Below are 18,859 nucleotides of genomic sequence, written 5' to 3'. Positions count from 1 at the left end.
AAAAATTTATGGATTGTCTAGCCGCAAAACAAAACAGAGTTGCATTTGACTCTAGGTCACCAGAGAGAAGAGAATGTGCAATAGAATTGGTCCACACGAATGTATGCTACATGGATGCTCAATCACATCATGGTGGACATTAATTTGTGACATTAATTGACGACTACAACAGAAAGTTGTGGGCTTTCATGCTAAAGTCTAAAGACCAAGTGTTGTCGGTCTTTAAGGAGTTTCAGGCTAGAGCAGAAAGAGAGTCGGGAAAGAAGTTGACAGTTGTCCGGACAGAGAATGATGGAGAGTACAAAGGACAATTCAAAGAGCATTGCAAGATCCAAGGCATAAAACTCGAGTATACAATGCCAAAGACCCCTAAATTGAATGGTCTTGCAGAGAGGAGGAATCGAACGATAATGGAAAGGGTGAGGAGCATGTTGTCACATGCAAAGCTTCCAATATCATATTGGGCTGAAGCTATGATGAAAACGGTCTATCTTATAATCAAGCCTCCCTCAGTGCCCTTGAAAGGTGATGTCCCATGGTGTGGACAGGTAAAAGTGTGTTTTGTCAACACATGAAAGTGTTTGGATGCTTGGATAGCAAGTTGAAGCCATGCATATTCCTGGGGTACTCTGAAGATGAATTCGGCTACATGATGTAGGATTTACTTGATAAGAAAGTGGTGAGGAGTCGAGACATTGTATTCATGGAAGACAAGATTATTAAAGACTGGAAACAACAGAAGTCAGGGTTGTCTTCCCAATTGACTCCAACCACTATGGACTTAGCACTAGCCAACTCTAGACATTCGGCTCATAGGAGACAATTAGTCGATACAACAAAATCTGAATTGGTTGACTCTGAGCAACCAGTTGATATATGAGTCGGATTTAGTTGACCAACTGAAATCGACTAAGGCATATGAGTCGGAATTAGTCGACCTTCAACAACTGATTGACATGTATGAACCCAAGCTGAATGACACATCCGAACATAAGCCAACCATGGGAGGTAGAAGATATCCACTTAGAAAAAGGAAAGCATCCTCTCGAAACTCCAAGCAATATGTCCTATTGATTGATGATGATGATCCGGAATGTTATGAAGAATCCATCAAAGGTGAGCACAAGGAGAAGTGGGAGAGTGCAATGCAAGATGAAATGAACTCCGAGCATAAAAATTATACTTACGACTTGGTAAAGCTACCGAAATTTAAGAGAGTCTTGAGAAACATATTGGTCTTCAAGCTGAAAAATGGAGAAGATGGCCTCTCACCCAGATAGAAGGACTGAATTTTACTAAAGGGATTTCAACAGAAGAAGGGGGTTGACTTTGATGAGATATTTGCACTAGTCGTAAAGATGACATCCATTCGAACTGTACTGAGTATAGTAGCTAGTATGAATCTGGAAATAGAGCAATTGGATGTAAAAACAACACTATTGTGAATTGGACGAAACTGTTGAGATCTAGATATGAGATATCTTCTAAAAATAAGTCTTATTGAATGGTGGGGGTAAGCCCCCTTTATATAAGATGAAGCATGCGAGCATGTTCGCCACATGCTCACCACATGGCTTCATGTATGCATGACATTCTATGCATTACATGCTAGTATGTTTATCGTATAATAATAAATGATACATATCATTATTATAAGTTCTATAATATATAAAGTAAAGGTACAAGGTTCAAATCCCAATGTGCTTGATCCTCAACACTCCCTCTCAAGCACATTAAGATCATAAAGACCAAGTTTTCTTCTAAACTTGAAAAACTTCTCTTTTGGTAATGGCTTGGTGAAGATATCAGCAACTTGATCCTCTGTTTTGATATGTTTCAAATCAATAAGGCCTTCGACTATCTTTTCACGAACGAAATGATAATGAACCTCAATATGTTTTGTACAAGCATGAAAAATAGGATTCTTTGCTAACAAGATTGCACTTATGTGATCACAATAGATAACTAATGGTCTTTGTATTTTGACTCCAAGATCCTTTAATAACATCTCTGACCATGTAGCTTCACATGTAGCTTGGGTTGTAACTCTATACTCTGCTTCTGTGGTGCTCAATGCAATAGTTGGTTGTTTCTTTGATAACCATGACACAACTCCACTACCAAGTGAACAACAATATCCACTTGTACTTCTTCTTGTCTCTTTATCTCCAGCCCAATCTACGTCACAAAAGAAACTAGGAGACACCTCATCATTAGAATACAAAAGACCATATTCTAATGTTCCTTTTATGTATCTTAGAATTCTTTTTACTATCACCATGTGCGCTTTCATAGGCTCTTGCATATATCTATTGACAATACCAACAAAAAATGCAATATCTGGTCTTGTTATTGTCAAGTAGATAAGCTTTCCAACTATCTGTTGATACATCTTGAAATTTGTAAGAGCATAATTTTTAGTAGCATCTAATGTGATTCTTCCTTGCATTGGTGTTTGCATCAGCTTACAATCGTACATACTAAATTCTTTTAGCATATCAACCATATACTTTTTCTGAGAAAGCATCCAACCATTAACACATCTAATCACTTCAATGCCCAAGAAGTACTTAAGCTCTCCTAAATCCTTCATCTCAAACTCATTTGACATATTATGTTTTATTTTTTATACAAGTTCATCATTATCACTTGTTATAATTAGATCATCTACGTATAAAACAATAATGATTTTACCATTTGTACCTTCATTCATAAAAACTGATGCGTCTACACAACTTTGCTTAAAATTCATACTTTTCAAGTAGTTTCCCAACCTTTCAAATCATATACTTGGTGATTGTCTTAATCCGTATAAGCCCCTCTTCAATTTGCACACATAATCAGGGTTAACATTATCCTTAAAACCATGTGGTTGTTCTATGAACACTTCTTCCTTCAAAATACCATTCAAAAAAGCATTTTTTACATCCATCTGATATAAATTCCATTTTAGAGATGCTGCTAAAGAGATAACAACCCTAATAGAGGCCATTTTAGCTATTGGTGAAAATGTTTCTTCATAATCTAGACCATATGTTTGAGAATAACCTTTAGCCACTAATCTTGCTTTACATCTATTCAAAGTACCATCAGAATTGAACTTAGACTTATATACCCACTTACAACCAATTACCTTTTTATCATTCGGTCTAGGCACTAGCTCCCATGTATCATTCTTGTATAATGCATCAATTTCTTCCTGTATAGCACACTTCCATTCTCTATTTTTATATGCATCTTCAAAACAATTAGGCTCAATAAAATCATTAACTTTTTCCATAAACAGATAATGTTGTGCAATGCAACTATCATATATTAACCTCTGAACAGGTTTTCTTATTCTACTAGATCTTCTTAATTGTGAAGTTGTCCCACAATTTATGTCAGCTTCTTCAACGTAATCATCTATTTTCCCATTCTCGGTATCAACATCATTTTCGTGATCCACGCTACTTAGCTTACTTGACAAATGTAAATGATTACTTGCAGAAGCGTTAGAAAACAGAGAAAGTAGGGAATACACAGAGTACACAGGAGAGACAAGGAGAGCAGAACGTAAAAGCTATATTCAAAACGATATAATCACTCTGTCCCATACAACTGTGCTCAGTAGCACTATTTATACAAGTCCGCATGGGACTGACAGAAGTACCACATACTTCAATGCTCACACGAGCTTCTGACACTTACTACGAGACTATAATTGCCTAGTAGTCTAAACTAATTCTAGGCTTCCGGTTACCGATTGGATCCGGCTAACCGGCTCCCCAGCTCACCGGCTCTGTTGCTTGCCGGCTCCGTTGCTCACAGCTTACCGATCCGGCTCTAGTTGAGCTTGCCGCTCAACACTCCCCCTCAAGCTCAACTTGAGGTTGGATCCTAGTGTCAGTCTCTGTGGCAGTTGGTTCTTCCAACCGACTTCTCTTGACGTCGCTCCGTCTTGCTCGCGCTCCTCGTCCGGTCCGGTTGTGTTTGCCACGACCCCTCTTGTTCTGCGCGCCTCGACCTTCTCGGTCGGTATGTCTGGTCAATAGGCCCCTCTCAGCTCCTTCGCTGCTATGCCTCCGGCGCTTATCAATCCGTTGGTTCCTTCGCGATGGCATCGACTTCCGTTGCATCCGTGTCTACATGGCCTTGAATTGATCCGGTTCTTCCGAATCTGTCTTTTGAACCGAATCGACTGTCTCTAATTCGTTCCAGCTCTTGTCCGAATCGGTTGCTCCCGATTCTTCTTCTGGTTCCAAGCCCTTCACCACATCGGGCCATGTCCAGGTCTTGGCCTTCTTCCTTCAGTCGGCTCTGTCCTTCTTGACTCTGTCGCCTTCTGTTCTTCCCTCACCGGTGCAATCGGCAGTCTCTTTGCCTTTGCCCGTTCCGGTGTCTTTGCCCATTCTCCCCCTCAAGTGTGGCACATCGAGATGCTGAACACCAAGCATTTCGGTGAAGTGCTACAACTTGTCCGATCCGAGCGGTTTGGTGAAGATGTCGGCAACTTGCCGATCCGTGTGAACATACCGAAGTTCGACCTCACCGCTCAGGACACGCTCACGCACAAAGTGATAGTGCACTTCTATGTGCTTTGTGCGAGCATGGAATACGGGGTTCTTGGCGAGTTGCATGCTGTTGATGTTGTCGCAGTAGACTAGAGTTGGGGTCAGGACCTCGATCCGTAGGTCTTGCAACAGTTGCCAAAGCCAAATGGCTTCACAGGTGGCAAGAGTAGCACCACGATACTTAGCCTCAGTGCTCGACAGAGCAACTGTTGGCTGCTTTTTGTTGCTCCACGCAATAGCCGCGCTAGCTAGGGAAAACATGTAACTAGAGGTTGATTGGGGATCTAATGCATCACCGGCCCAGTCGACATCCGTGTAACCGACGAGCTCTTCGGGTATACCTCGCCGGTATAACAGTCCACGGTTCTTCGTGCCGCTGACATACCGCAATATCCTTTGCGCACATTGAAGGTGCTCCACGGTCGGCTTCTGCATGAACTGACTTATCATTCCGACCGGATAGCTGACGTCGGGTCGCGTGATAGTCAAGTAAATAAGGCTTCCGAAAATTTGTCGGAACCATTGCTCGTTGCAGGCCGGTCCGGAGTTGGGACGAAGCTTCTGGTTCCGGTCCAAGGGTGTGGATACAGGTCAACATTCTGTCATGCCAAACTTGTACAACATATTCAAGACGTAATGTCATTGTGAGAGCAATATGCTGTCCGGGGTTCGGATCACCTCGATCCCTAGAAAATAATGGTCCCCCAGATCCTTCTTCTCAAATGCATCCGACAACTGGGACTTGACGCGGTTGATTTCTGGAACACCCGGTCCGGTGATGACTAGATCATCAACATACAGCAGTATACATACCGGACCGATTGAGCCTTGCCGGATGAGCAATGAAGAGTCCGATTTGGAGGCCACAAACCCCATCTTACGCAACCGGTACGTCATCTTCGCATTCCAAGCTCGAGGGGCTTGCTTCAGGCCGTACAACGACTTCTTCAACCGACATACCACCGACTTGTTCATCTCCGATTGAAACTCGGGAGGCTGAGTCATAAAGACTTCTTCTTCAAGATCACCTTCAAGAAATGCATTCTTCACATCCATCTGATGAAGATGCCACCCCCTTGCCGCAGCAACCACCAGCACTACTCGAACCGTTGTCATCTTCGCTACAGGAGTGAAGGTCTCGTCGTAGTCGATTCCGTGGGTCTGCGCATATCCCTTCGCCACTAACCGGGCTTTATACCATTTAACAGAACCGTCGGCGTTGAACTTTACCTTGTATATCCACTTGCATCCGATCAGTTTACAGTGACAAGGAGGGTCAACCAGGTCCCATGTCTCGTTGACATCAAGTGTCCGCATTTCTTCCTCCATAGTGGCACGCCAATTTCCGTCCTTGGCCGCTTCTGTGTAGCTCTCCAACTCACGCACTTCCGCCACCTTAGTCATGTACGCATAGTGATGCGCCATGTACTCATTGTACCCATACCGCTTGACGGGATCCTTCTGGCGGGTGGACCGGCGTAACTCACCGTTACCCGGTTTGAGGCCCTTCTTGGCCGGTTCGGTCTTCGTTGCCGAAGATCCACCTTTCTCCTTGCTAGAGTTGGATGCACACATATCCGACTCATCGTTGCCGGTTTCGAATTCCGACATCGTTGCCGGTCTCCTCGGTTCCTTGCGTGGGGAGTGCACAACAGAGTCTCCACTATTCGCCGGTTCCTCATCGGACTGGTCAGATTGACTCAATCTCTGATTCGGCCCGCTCAACCGGAACGATTCTAGACTCTCATCCTGAGTCGACGCTTCATCATCCTCTACCTGGGCCGGTTCAGGCTCACTAGCCTCATCCTCCGGCATCGGGTCAGATTCGGAAGTCAGAGTTGGTAAGGAGTACCACGATGCCAATTCATCAAACTCGACATCTCGACTAACTTGGATCTGCCTTGTCCGGGGGTTATAACACTTATAACCCTTTTGCTCTTGAGCATAGCCGACGAGGATGCATTTTTCCGATTTTGCATCCAGCTTCCTCCGCTTCTCATCCGGTACATGCACATATGCAATGCTACTGAAGATCTTAAGGTGTCTCAAATTCGGCTTACGCCCGAAATACAGCTCGTGAGCTGACAGCTTGTCACCGATCCGGTTCTGGATGTAGACAACCATTCAGACTGCCTCCACCCAGTAGAATTTGGGCATGCTCTTCTCCTCTAGCATTGCCCTTGCCGCATCGATAAGCGACCGGTTCTTCCTCTCGGCAACACCATTCTGTTGTGGTGTGTATCTGCAGCTAAACTCTCGCCGAATTCCCGTTTGCTGCAGATAACTGTTGAATTGGCCAAAAAAGTATTCTTTCCCGCCATCCGACCGCAGGCATTTGATCTTCCTCTCCGATTCCCATTCCACCATGCTTTGGAGACTCCGGAAACACTCGAAGACTTCACTCTTACGCTCAATGAGGTAGATCCATGTGTGTCGCGTATAGTCGTTGATGAAGGAGATGAAATATCAACTCCCGCCAAGACTAACATTCTGTGCCGGTCCCCACACATCCGAATGGATTAGGTTGAGCTTGTTACGGCTCCGGTTATGTTCGGTAGGGAATGGAAGCCGGTGTTGCTTCCCGAGTTGGCAGGCTTCACATACTTGGGTCTTCCGGCCGCTAAAGTTCGACAAACCGAAAACAACTTGTTTCGTTTGCAGGTCTTGAAGCCTCCGGTAATTGACGTGGCCTATCCACTTGTGCCACGGGTCGATGTCCGATTCGACCTTCTGTCCTTTTGCAAACAGAGCGGTGCCAACGTCATTGGTGTCGAGGATAAACATCCTCCCGTCTCTGTGCCCTTGCGCAATAATCTGGCCCTCTTCCTCGATGAAGCACCCAAGGTGCGTAAACCGCACCTGCATCCCCTGGTTAACAATCTGTCCGACTGACACTAGCTTCTTCATGATTTTCGGAATGTGTAATACGTTCATCAGCTTCCCCTTATGTCCAACGTGGCTCAAAGGAACTTCTCCGACGTGCACGATTGGGTGAGGAGTGTAGTCTCCGGTTTCAACTACTCCTGGTTGATTCGGTTTCTCCAAAAAGGAGAACCACTCTTTGTGGCTCGTCATGTGGTTCGACGCACCAGAATCAACATACCACACTTCCTCTAATTTGGAAGTGGTCTTCTTCATCGAGTTCGCCTTGTGCTTCATTACCAAGGTTGGCCCGTTACCCTTCTTGGATCCTCCCGATCCCTTTCGGCGTAGTGCGAGCCGGATCCAGATTTGTCCGAATCGGCTCGTTTTCTCCAACACTCGCTTTCTCTGTGGCCCTTTTTGCCACAATACCAGCATTCCGTTGCTGACTTCTCTTGCCATCTTCCAGTGTCGCCATGACTCCCCCTGCCTGTGGGAGTCCCGAAACTGTTGTCGGCACGTTCTCTGTGCCTTCTCTCTTGGTCTTCCCAGACGCCTCCATTGCGTGCCAACCCGCCTCGTCCACCACGCCCACGGGACCGATCTGCCTCCGTGTACAACATCCGGCTGTCAGTGGGTGCGCTAGTTGACGCACTGGCGTGGTTCTCCTCTACAAGGAGCATCGACTGTAAGTCGAAAAATGATGGTGTATTCTCCCTTGTACACACCGCCGTTCGGAACGCTTTGAACTTAGACGCCAGGCCCCCAAGACAGACCTATACCATCTCGTCTTCCTCTACGGTAACGTTGATAGAGGCAAGCGAGTCACAGATCTCTTTGATCCGGGCCGTGTAATCCGCCACTAACATGTCCTTCTGTCAGACATTGCTCAACTCCTGCTGGAGTTGTAGCTTCCGGGTTGTAGTGCTCGCGGCGAAAACCTTCTTCAAGTTCCCCCAAGCCTCCTTCGGCATCTTGGCGTCTCGGATGTGGCTCAGCAGCTGGTCTCCGACACTGGACGCGAAGCAGTACATCACTCTGCTTGCCGATTGTTCCCACACTGGGAAGTCCTTATGTGCCGCAATAGGTGTTGTTTCGTTGGCTCCTTCGACGAAACTCTAGTAGCCATGCCCAAGCAAGTATTGGTGCATCTTATACGACCAAGATGCATAGTTGGATCTATCGAGTTTCTCCACAGGGAGCGAGCTAGCCTTCCCTCTATCCATCACTTCTATGTCTACTGTTTTACGACCTGTTAGGGTTTGCCTTCAAGCATTTGTCGGCTGCAAAGGAGGTTCTCAACCCTCGCGCTCTGATACCATGTAAACAATTACTTGCGGAAGCGTTAGAAAATAGAGAAAGTAGGGAATACACAGAGAAAACGGGAGAGACATGGAGAGCAGAACGTAAAAGCTATATTCAAAACGATATAATCACTTTGTCCCATACAACTGTGCTCAGTAGCACTATTTATACAAGTCCTCATGGGACTGACAGAAGTACCGCGTACTTCAATGCTCACACGAGCTTCTGACACTTACTACGAGACTATAATTGCCTAGTAGTCTAAATTAATACTAGGCTTCCGGTTACCGATTGGATCCGGCTAACCAGCTCCCCAGCTCACCGGCTCTGTTGCTTGCCGGCTCGGTTGCTCACGGCTTACCGATCCGTCTCGCTTACCGGCTCAGGCTTATTCAGCCGATCCGGCTCCAATTGAGCTTGCCGCTCAACAACAAAGGCATTTGCACATCACATTCTAATGTTTTCCTATTTTGCATTTCATCAAATTTTACACTCTTTGAGATGTATCTATATCCTTTTTTTATGACATCAATAGGAAAATACACTTTATAGCCTTTTCATCAAGCTTCTTCCTTACTTGACTAGGAACATATACATAGCAAATACATCCAAAAGCTTTTAATGTATCAACTCGAGGCTTTTTATTATAAAACAATTCATAAGGAGTATTATTAACAATTATGGTTGTTGGCATTCTATTTATCAAAGTCACTGCATAGTGACAAGTATCAGCCCAAAACCTTTTTGACAAATTTACTTCAAATAGCATAGCTCTAGCTGTCTCTAGTATATGTCTATTTTTCCTTTCTGCAACTCCATTCATTTGAGGAGTGTATCTAGGTGTGACTTGCCTTATAATACCATTTCTATTAAGAACTTATCAAATTCATTTGACATATACTCAGTTCCTCCATCACTTCGAAGCATTTTTATTTTTCTATTACATTGATTTTCAACCATTTTCTTGAATTCAATGAACTTTGTAAAAATGTCACTTTTCTTTTTTACAAAGTATATCCACACCATTGTAGAATAATCATCAATGAATGTTACAAAATACCTTGATACTCCAATGCTTGTTACTGTGAAGGACCCCAAACATCCGTATGAACCAACTCCAATGGGTGCTTGAAAGTTGGATTCCTCATCGGCATTACCGTCCTTGTGAACTTTGCTTTACTACACGGCTCACAAAAAGGTAGAACACAATCTCTATTAATCTTTGGCAATCCTTGAACCAAATCATTATTACTCATATTTAACAATCTTTTTGCACTCACATGTCCCAATCTTTTATGCCACAACTCAAACTCATTTTTTTTATTTGCAATCATGCATTTCTTTTCTGTGTCATTCAATATGAACATTTTTCCTACTTTTCTTCTGGTTACAAGCACTTCTCCCGTGTTTGAACTTGTTATTGTACATCCATACTTATCAAACAATACATCCATATCTTTCTCAACTAGTTGACCAATAGAAATTAAATTCTTTTTAACACCAAGTACGTACCACACATCTTTTAGCTTTTTGGACATGTCATTCGACAAATGCAATTGAACATCTCCACAACTTTTTACATCATAATATGTATCATCACCCATACAAATTTCAATTGGAGTGGACAAACCCTTTGTTGCATCAAACAAACCACAATCTCCTGTCATGTGATTTGAACAACCAGAATCAAGATACTAAGCATTATTTGCATTCTTACCAATTGTAACTGCAAGTGCATTTTTATCACATGTATTCTCATCATGTTCATCTACTTGAGTAATACTACTGGATGCATAATTACTTTCACTATATTTTCCATTCTTTATATCACTTTGTCGAATCCAATAGTCTTGCACATGATGCCCAATCTTATTACAATAAAAACACTTAATAGTTGAGGCTGAATAACCATGAAAATTACCTTGATTATTCTGAAATTTTCGTCCTCTTTGCATTCTCCCTCTCCCTCTATTATTATTGTTATTGTAGTTCTCACCTTCTTGTTCATTTTCATTGTAAATTTGTTCATTTTGCCATCTTCCACGAGCTTGATTTCTTCCTCGTTGTTGCCACCTTCCTCCTCTTCCTCTTAGAGATTTTCCTCTATTAGCATAGAAAGATGGTTCTTCACTCCAATCCTTACCACTCTTTGATAACCTTGTAATTTGTTCTTCTTGTAGCAAATGATGGTATTCCAGCAACATAAATGGATGTTTTAAATATATTAAAGTTTGATGACAATCCTTTCAAACATACACGCACAATATCATCATCATCCACAATACAATCTATCAATGCCAAATCATCCACAATTTTCCTAATTTTTCCAACATAATCCATGATTGTCATGTTTCTATCCATTTTAACATTTTGTAATTGGCACTCTTTTAGTTGCATTTTTCTAGCCGAATATACATTCGAAAAAATCTTTTCTAATGTATTCCACATTTCCTTAGTAGTATTACAATGCTTCATATGTGGAATCAAAGATGATGAAAGAGTGTTTGAAAGTATTACCATGGCTTGTGCATCATTTTTATTCCAATCCTTTGCATCCTCAATAACACCAGATTCTTTTTCCTTTCCCTTTCTATCTTCTTCTTTTATTGTAGGACTAGGTTTATCATTAACAGCTATATGCCACAATTCTTCTACTTTTAAAAACAACATGACTTTATACTTCCATGATGCATAATTATCTTTAGTCTAATTTTGAAGTTTCGATACTTGAACAGACATATTGAATGCAAGTACGTAAGGATCTTAATTAAAAGTGTTTACCAAAAAACTATTGTTGTTGAAGAGCTTGCGTGTTTGTGATAGCTTGATGCTTGACGGCCTTTCGATGTGTCGTTGCAATAATCGTAGAAGAAATCGCTTATTGTTGAGATGTTGATATTGATAGTTGAGATGAGGAAGAAAAGGTTGTACAAAAGTTGGCTATGGTGTTGAGATGTTGATATTGATGGTTGAGTTTGTGGAGAAGTAATAGAGAAATGATGGGAGAATCTTTGGCAAAGAGAAACGGTTGATTATGGCTCTGATACCATGTTGAGATCTAGATATGAGATATCTTCTAAAAATAAGTCTTATTGAACGGTGGGGGTAAGCCCCCTTTATATAAGATGAAGCATGCGAGCATGTTCGCCACATGCTCACCACATGGCTTCATGTATGCATGACATTCTATGCATTACATGCTAGTATGTTTATCGTATAATAATAAATGATACATATCATTATTATAAGTTCTATAATATATAAAGTAAAGGTACAAGGTTCAAATCCCAATGTGCTTGATCCTCAACAGAAACCTATATGCAACAGCTTGAAGGTTTTGTGGAGAAAGGAAAAGAGAATATAGTATGTTGACTAAGGAAGAGCTTGTATGGTCTAAAGCAAGCTCCACGTCAATGGTATAAGAAGTTTGAATCCTTCATGTTGGAACATGGATTCCATAAAACACAAGCTTATCACTGTGTTTTTGTCAAAAGTTATAGTGAAGATGACTTCTTGATTCTCTTACTCTATGTGGATGACATTTTGTAGTCAAACAAGATATCAAAAGGATTGCGAGCTTAAAGAAAGCTCTAAGTAAATCGTTTTCCATGAAGGATCTTGGTCCAGCTAAGCTAATCTTACAAGCCAAATTGACCATCCTACGCCAACCATCTATTGCAAATCACAAAGTGCAATACACCTCATTAGAAATCATGTCTACCACATGAAGACAAACCATATTGAGCTGCGGTTTCATCATATTCGGGAGCTGGTAAATGCGAAGAAGCTCGACATCTGGAAGATCGACACCGAGGTGAACATCATCAATTGCCTAATGAAGCCACTCCCAAATCAACACTTTAGAGCACTGAGGACAACAATGGGACTATTGAATATGGGTATATAATGGTCGTATTCAAATTGTCCCATTGGACACACTATGTTTAGGCTATTTCAGTAAATTGTTGAAAGGGCAGTTGCCCTAAGTCAGTTGGTATTTAAACTGACTCTTGTAACCTAGTCTAAGGTTGGTTGTTCATTATGTACATTGGGCTATAGTAACTCTCTGAGAATAATATAATTACATCTTGCTTGTGCCTAATCTATTGTCTCTCTTCCTTTGTTCCATTACAGTTGATCTTGTCTCATGTTTCAGTCGTCTATTGTTATCAATATATTTGTTTGTACTCAGTGAAGATCTTCAACTCAAAGAGTGTTGAGATTGTTCCGCACTAGACGACTGATTCCAACATCTGGTTTCAACGCATGGTTTTTTGATTTTTTCAGCCAATCATCCTTTTGTCTTCATCATCATTTCACCTTTTGGCAACCCTTGAAGATCTCTTTGTTACCTTACCTTCACCTTGATAAAACAAATTCTGAGATTTCAATCGGACTAAAATTTCTCAATTAGCAACTTCTACAAGATCATCTTCAAATAAGATAAAACACCTAGAAAGTCTGCACTCCACAGTTCTAAATCATGCTTGAAGTAGGCCAGTTGGTAGTACTTTACCACTGTGATTGTAGCAGCTCGGAGTGAGACTTTGTTTCGCAAGTTCGGCCTCAATCGTGATTCATCAGGTTAGACGGCAATCAAATAGGTGATTCGATTTTATTCACTCACTTATCGTAACCACTTGTGGCAGATTGGGCTCCAAGGAACAACCCTTATCGATGCTTCATTCAGCTAGACGACATTTGGGAGGACCAATCGGCTCCATCCCTCTCATCGTTGTAGACATTCAAAGCAGGATTGGCCTAGAAAATGGCACAAAGGCATGTAACCTATGATCGGCCAACTGAATCGGATTGATAGTTAAATGTGCTCAATTTGGTTAGGTGATATTCAGGAAGACCAGTTGGCTCTGTCCCTCTACTCACTCAGTCACTCTGAGCAAGTTTTGTACCTAGCTATCATCCGAAATTCAATCGGCTAACTAGTTGGTGCTTTCATGTCCAATTCGGCGAAGTCGATCGACTGTAGCCACTTCGGACAAAACCCACAAATAGTCGAAGTCGATTCAACTCGTGTCCAAATCCGACTAGAACGATATCAGGTGAGCCAGTTGGTTGCATCCCATCACTAATTCCAATCGACTTAGGACAAAGTTTAGTAGCCCAACACAGATGGCATCAACATCTGACTCATCAGAGATGAGTCTAAGGAGGAGATGGAAACACTCTATCTAGAAAAGAGGAGATGCGGGACTATCTAATCGTCAAGGGTCAGATCGATCCAATCAAGACAGAAAACACTCTAGAAGGATACAAGCCGAATAAGTGGACAAAGCTAGACAAAATCATCATTCGGATGCACTTTTCGGAGTTGGTTTACTTCAGAGTCTAATTGTGTTTGACTGCCTTCCAACTCTAGAAGAAAATCTCTGACACTTACAAAAAGGACGTTGTTGCAACAAATATATACCTGATCCGATGACTCTACAACCTTCGGATGAAAGAATCTGACTCATCCAAGGACACCTCAATGAGTACGAAAGCTTATGCCCCCAAATTTCGGCTCAAGGGACAACAATTGAAGACGAGCTAAAAGCAATGTTGCTCATGAGTAGTCTCCCCCCTTTGTGGGAAACTTTCGTTACAACTATGTGCAATGTGTCGACTGTTGTAGTGAAGTACTCTGAAGTCACGAGTGTTGGGGACAAGGCCATCAATGCGGAAGTGCAAGCAACATTCTGTGATGAAGCAGAACCTGTGTATGCGCATAAGCAAGATAGACACACACAGAGAGAGAGAGAGATAGGCACAAAACAAGTCGTTATATTCCAATAGCAACAGTTACAAAAGAATGACAGCCAACAACAACAACTAAAGGTTACAAAGTCACTTTATATAGTGACTGTCCTAGGGCGACTGCCCTTTATGCTATTTATAGAAATGGCCCAAACTTGGGTTGTCCAAAGGTTTTTCTTCTCTCTTCTCTGTTCTTCATGAGGTTACAAAAACAGAATGTTGTGTGGTGTACTATGACGGTCGGCAACGCGTTGAAGAACCTCCAACGCTCTGATACCAAATGTTGGGGACAAGGCCATCAATGTGGAAGTGCAAGCAACATTCTATGATGATGCAGAACCTGCGTATGCGCATAAGCAAGATAGACACACACACACACACACACACACACACACACACACACAGATAGGCACAAAACAAGTCGTTATATTCCAATAGCAACAGTTACAAAAGAATGATAGCCAACAACAACAACTAAAGGTTACAAAGTCACTTTATATAGTGACTGTCCAAGGGCAATTGCCCTTTATGCTATTTATAGAAATGGCCCAAACTTGGGTTGTCCAAAGGGACAGTGTTAATACGGCCATTATACACTCGTATTCGACAACGAGCTCAATCCTAATCGAAGCAGCTTGGAGGAAATTGTTTGTAAACGATTCAGCCAACAACGCTTATGTAGTACAAGGTTCAAACAACCGACTGAACAGTCGTGGGAGAAGTTCTTCCCAACCGCCGACAAATCAGTGAAGCCAAAGCAAGTCCTAGGACAATCAAATCTGCAACTATTGCAAAAAACTCAAACACATCAAGGCTGATGGTCGCGCCCTTAAAGCTAAGAATGATAAAGCTCAACGGGCTAATCCGAAGGGTGGTTGGCATGAAGAGGTCAACTACATCAGCTCTTCAAGCGAAGTATTGATGGACAACCTGAATATCCTTTTCATAGAAAAGTCAAGCGAATCAAAAGTTATGCTTATGACTGAGGAATCGAGCACATGCCTCTTGGATTCATGACCCCTCATTGATCCCAATTTCAGCAATACTCGGCCCAACATTCCAACTCAGTTCGAGTCGGAAATTCACAGCATTATGTCATAATCAGAATTGGCACTGTAGAGCTCAACCTTCCAGGTGGCTCTACACTTGTATTATACAATGTCCGACATGTACATACCTGAGCTCTCAGGAGCGTTGATCCCAGTCAGACAACTTGACGAAGACAACATCTGTGTCGGTTTCTCATTAGGAGGGTGGATACTCCATAGGGGGAACCTCCTACTTGCTTGAGGACCAAAAGTACATTCATTTTACCCGTTATATGTTACACTCAGAGAGGGTGACTTGTTCTTGGTTGATGTCCCTATGTCATCACTATAGCACGAATGATTCGGACACCTCAGCAAGGCTGACATAATGCATTTATCCAAAGGTCGATATATCCCCAAACTCTACGTCTCAGATCACCAATTCTGCGAGCATTGCCAAAATGGCAAACAAGCCACAACCTCACACCCTATGACCACACCGAGAGAATCAAGCCCGCTCGATCTGGTCCACTCAGACGTCTATGGCCCTATGTCACATCAGTCTCTCGATGGTGCCTTCTATTTCGTCAACTTCATTGACAACTCGACCGGAAAGGTGTGGACATATCTGGCCAAAACCAAAGATCAGGTGCTCTCAATCTTCCAAGAATGGCTCACAATGGTCGAAAATCGGTCCAGTAGAAATCTGAAATACCTTTAGACTAACAACATGGGAGAATTTAAGTTCGAAGAATTCGTTAGATTTTGTCGGCGGCGTGGCATCAGACATGAATACACAACACCATATAGTTCAGAGCATAATGGAATTCCCAAGTGGATGAATCGGACAATTCAAGAACTGATAGTATTGATGCTCCAAAACTCCGGATTGTCGGATTACTTCTAGGCTGAGGCCCTACTTATAGCAGTACACATAATCAATATGTCACCTAATAGGCCTCGTGGACTTCGATTACCTTAGGAATTATGGAACAACAGTAAGCCGACTTGCAACAATTCGAGGATTTTCGAATGTGAGGCATACACCCTCATACTGAAGGACGATCGCCGAAAACTTGAATCAAGGTCCAAGAAATGCATGTTCATTGGTTATGGACAAGATGGTGATATCGGATACTAACTCTGGGACCCCGAGCACAGACTGATCATCCAAACTTCGAACGTGGTGTTCCATGAGTCGACTATGCATAAGATGGCCAAAAGGCCTACTAAAGTCCGAAGGGTAACTTTCTCTGAAGTGCCAGCCCTTCATGGCGGCCCAACCCATAACATGAGGTCGGCTTCACGAGTAGCCAAATCCTCTAGCACTGACTCTGCACCGACCAATTAAGCACAATCGAATGATTTGGCTTTGGACCATCCGACTCAAACACCCGATGGGACTAGCCCAATCTTACCTCAAAGATCTGAGAGACTGTTGCAGCCCCCGAAGAGGTATTCTCTTGGAGTCTTCTTCACGGATGCCAGCGGACCGATGGCATACGAAGAAGCATTGGCATCAGCCGATTCGGCCACATGACATCTAGCAATGGAGTCGGAAATGAACTCTATTTAGCAAAATCATACTTGTGACTTTGTCAAATTACTGAAGAATCGACGTGCTCTTTCATGCAAGTAGGTCTATAGACTAAAAGAGACATCTGATTCGACCATGCCAAAATTCAAGGCCATACTAGTAGTAAAAGGGATTTGACAAGAATATGGTGTTGATTTCAACCAAATCTTTTCACCAGTGGTGAAAATGACAACCCTTCGCTTTATGCTTGGCATTGTGACAACCGAGAATTTGGAGCTAATTCAACTAAATGTCAAAATGGCTTTCCACCATGGTGACTTAGAGGACGAAATTTATATGGAGTAGGCGAAAGGCTTTGTGCTATCCGGCCAGGAACGTCTAGTCTGTCGTCTCAGGAAGAGTCTATACGGCCTGAAATAAGCACCGAGACAGTGGTACAAGAAGTTCGACGACTTCATCCAATCAATCGGGTTCTTCAAGAGCGTTAAGGAACACTTCCTCTTCACCAAAATAGCTCAAGATGGTTCAGCCATCCTCCTCATTATCCATGTGGACGGCATGCTACTCTCCGGACAACATGTTCGAGAGCTTGTCGAACTCGTTCGGCAACTACGGTTTCAGTTCTCCAAGAAGGACCTCGGTCCGGCGAGACACATTTTAAGGATAAAGATAAGTTGGGTTTCGAATAAAAGACAAGTGTTCTTGCCTCAAGCCAACTATACTAGACGTGTCTTAGAACGCTTCAACATGCAATCGGCCAGATCTGCTTCGACCCTGCTCCCAATTAGTCTTCAGTTATCTCAATGAAACTGTCTGACATCTGGTTCGGTGGGGGAAATTATGAAGTCAGTACCGTATGCGCCAGCAATCGGCTCCTTGATGTACATGATGATCGTGACAGGGCCTGACATTGCTCATGTTATACGATTTGTCAGTAGATTTACTGGCAATCCCTATCAATTGCATTAGAACATAGTAAAGCATGTCTTTAGATATCTGGTGCACACAAAAGACTATGGCGTAGTCGGTTATACCAACTTGGATTTTGCTGGCTGCATGGACAGTTGAAAGCCAACAATCGGATACTGCTTCAAATGTGGCAATGAGGCAGTTTCGTGGAAGTCGAAATTGCAAGAGTGCAATGCTACATCAATGACCAAGGTCGAATATGTCGCCATGTCTGACGCGGTGTTGCGTTGTTATGCGCGTGCGTGGAGAACGAGGCGGGAGCACGATGGCCTTGGACCAAGAAATAACCGAATGAGAAGAGGGGAAGGAAACTACCGAAGCACTTCACACATGCGCAGACACACCGATTCACAGGAGTTGCAACCAACTCTGAACAATGGAGACAGAGCAAATGTATATATATAAATAAACCAAGGAGTTACAACCGGCAGGCCGGCGAGTGATAGGCTCTGACACCTGCCCACACACAAACACACACACACACACACGACGCGAGATGGAGACTCTGGCGGAAGCACTCGGGCGTTCCGCGGAGCAGAGTCAGCCTCCCAAAACCTGCATAGAATGGCTATGGAGAAGACGGAGGAGAAAAGCTCGGTTCCAGTCCGGCAGAACTTCGTCCTCCACAAAACACGATCCCCCCCCTTTTTCTACAATACCTCTCCCTCTCTTTTATAACCCAAGGAGGGAGGTTGTTACCACCCGTTACATCATGTTTATTCCATGTCCTTTCGGATAGGGATATGCCTCGATTTTCTCCTAATGAATGCATGCTACCTAGGATTTCACCTCACCTGACTTGTACCTATCCGCATACTATACAACAAAACTTGTGCCCACATGTAAGGGCC

The 18,859-nt window shown here is 43.0% G+C and overlaps 1 long non-coding RNA gene across 1 annotated transcript; it reads right to left on the bottom strand.

The window, feature by feature from the left end:
• Positions 1-10,406: 10,406 nt before the first annotated feature.
• Positions 10,407-11,789, bottom strand: LOC147860970 (uncharacterized). The gene is made up of 2 exons (XR_015530093.1): positions 11,502-11,789; positions 10,407-10,823 (listed from the first exon to the last, which is right to left on the bottom strand). It is a non-coding gene; the product is annotated as an uncharacterized LOC147860970 (long non-coding RNA).
• Positions 11,790-18,859: the final 7,070 nt, after the last annotated feature.

Source organism: Azolla caroliniana, unplaced genomic scaffold, assembly GCF_043228905.1.
Source record: "Azolla caroliniana isolate FFs.n. ecotype wild unplaced genomic scaffold, voAzoCaro1.0.p SCAF_8, whole genome shotgun sequence".
In the NCBI taxonomy this organism is placed as follows: domain Eukaryota; kingdom Viridiplantae; phylum Streptophyta; class Polypodiopsida; order Salviniales; family Salviniaceae; genus Azolla; species Azolla caroliniana.
This window is presented reverse-complemented; position numbering and strand designations above follow the sequence as displayed.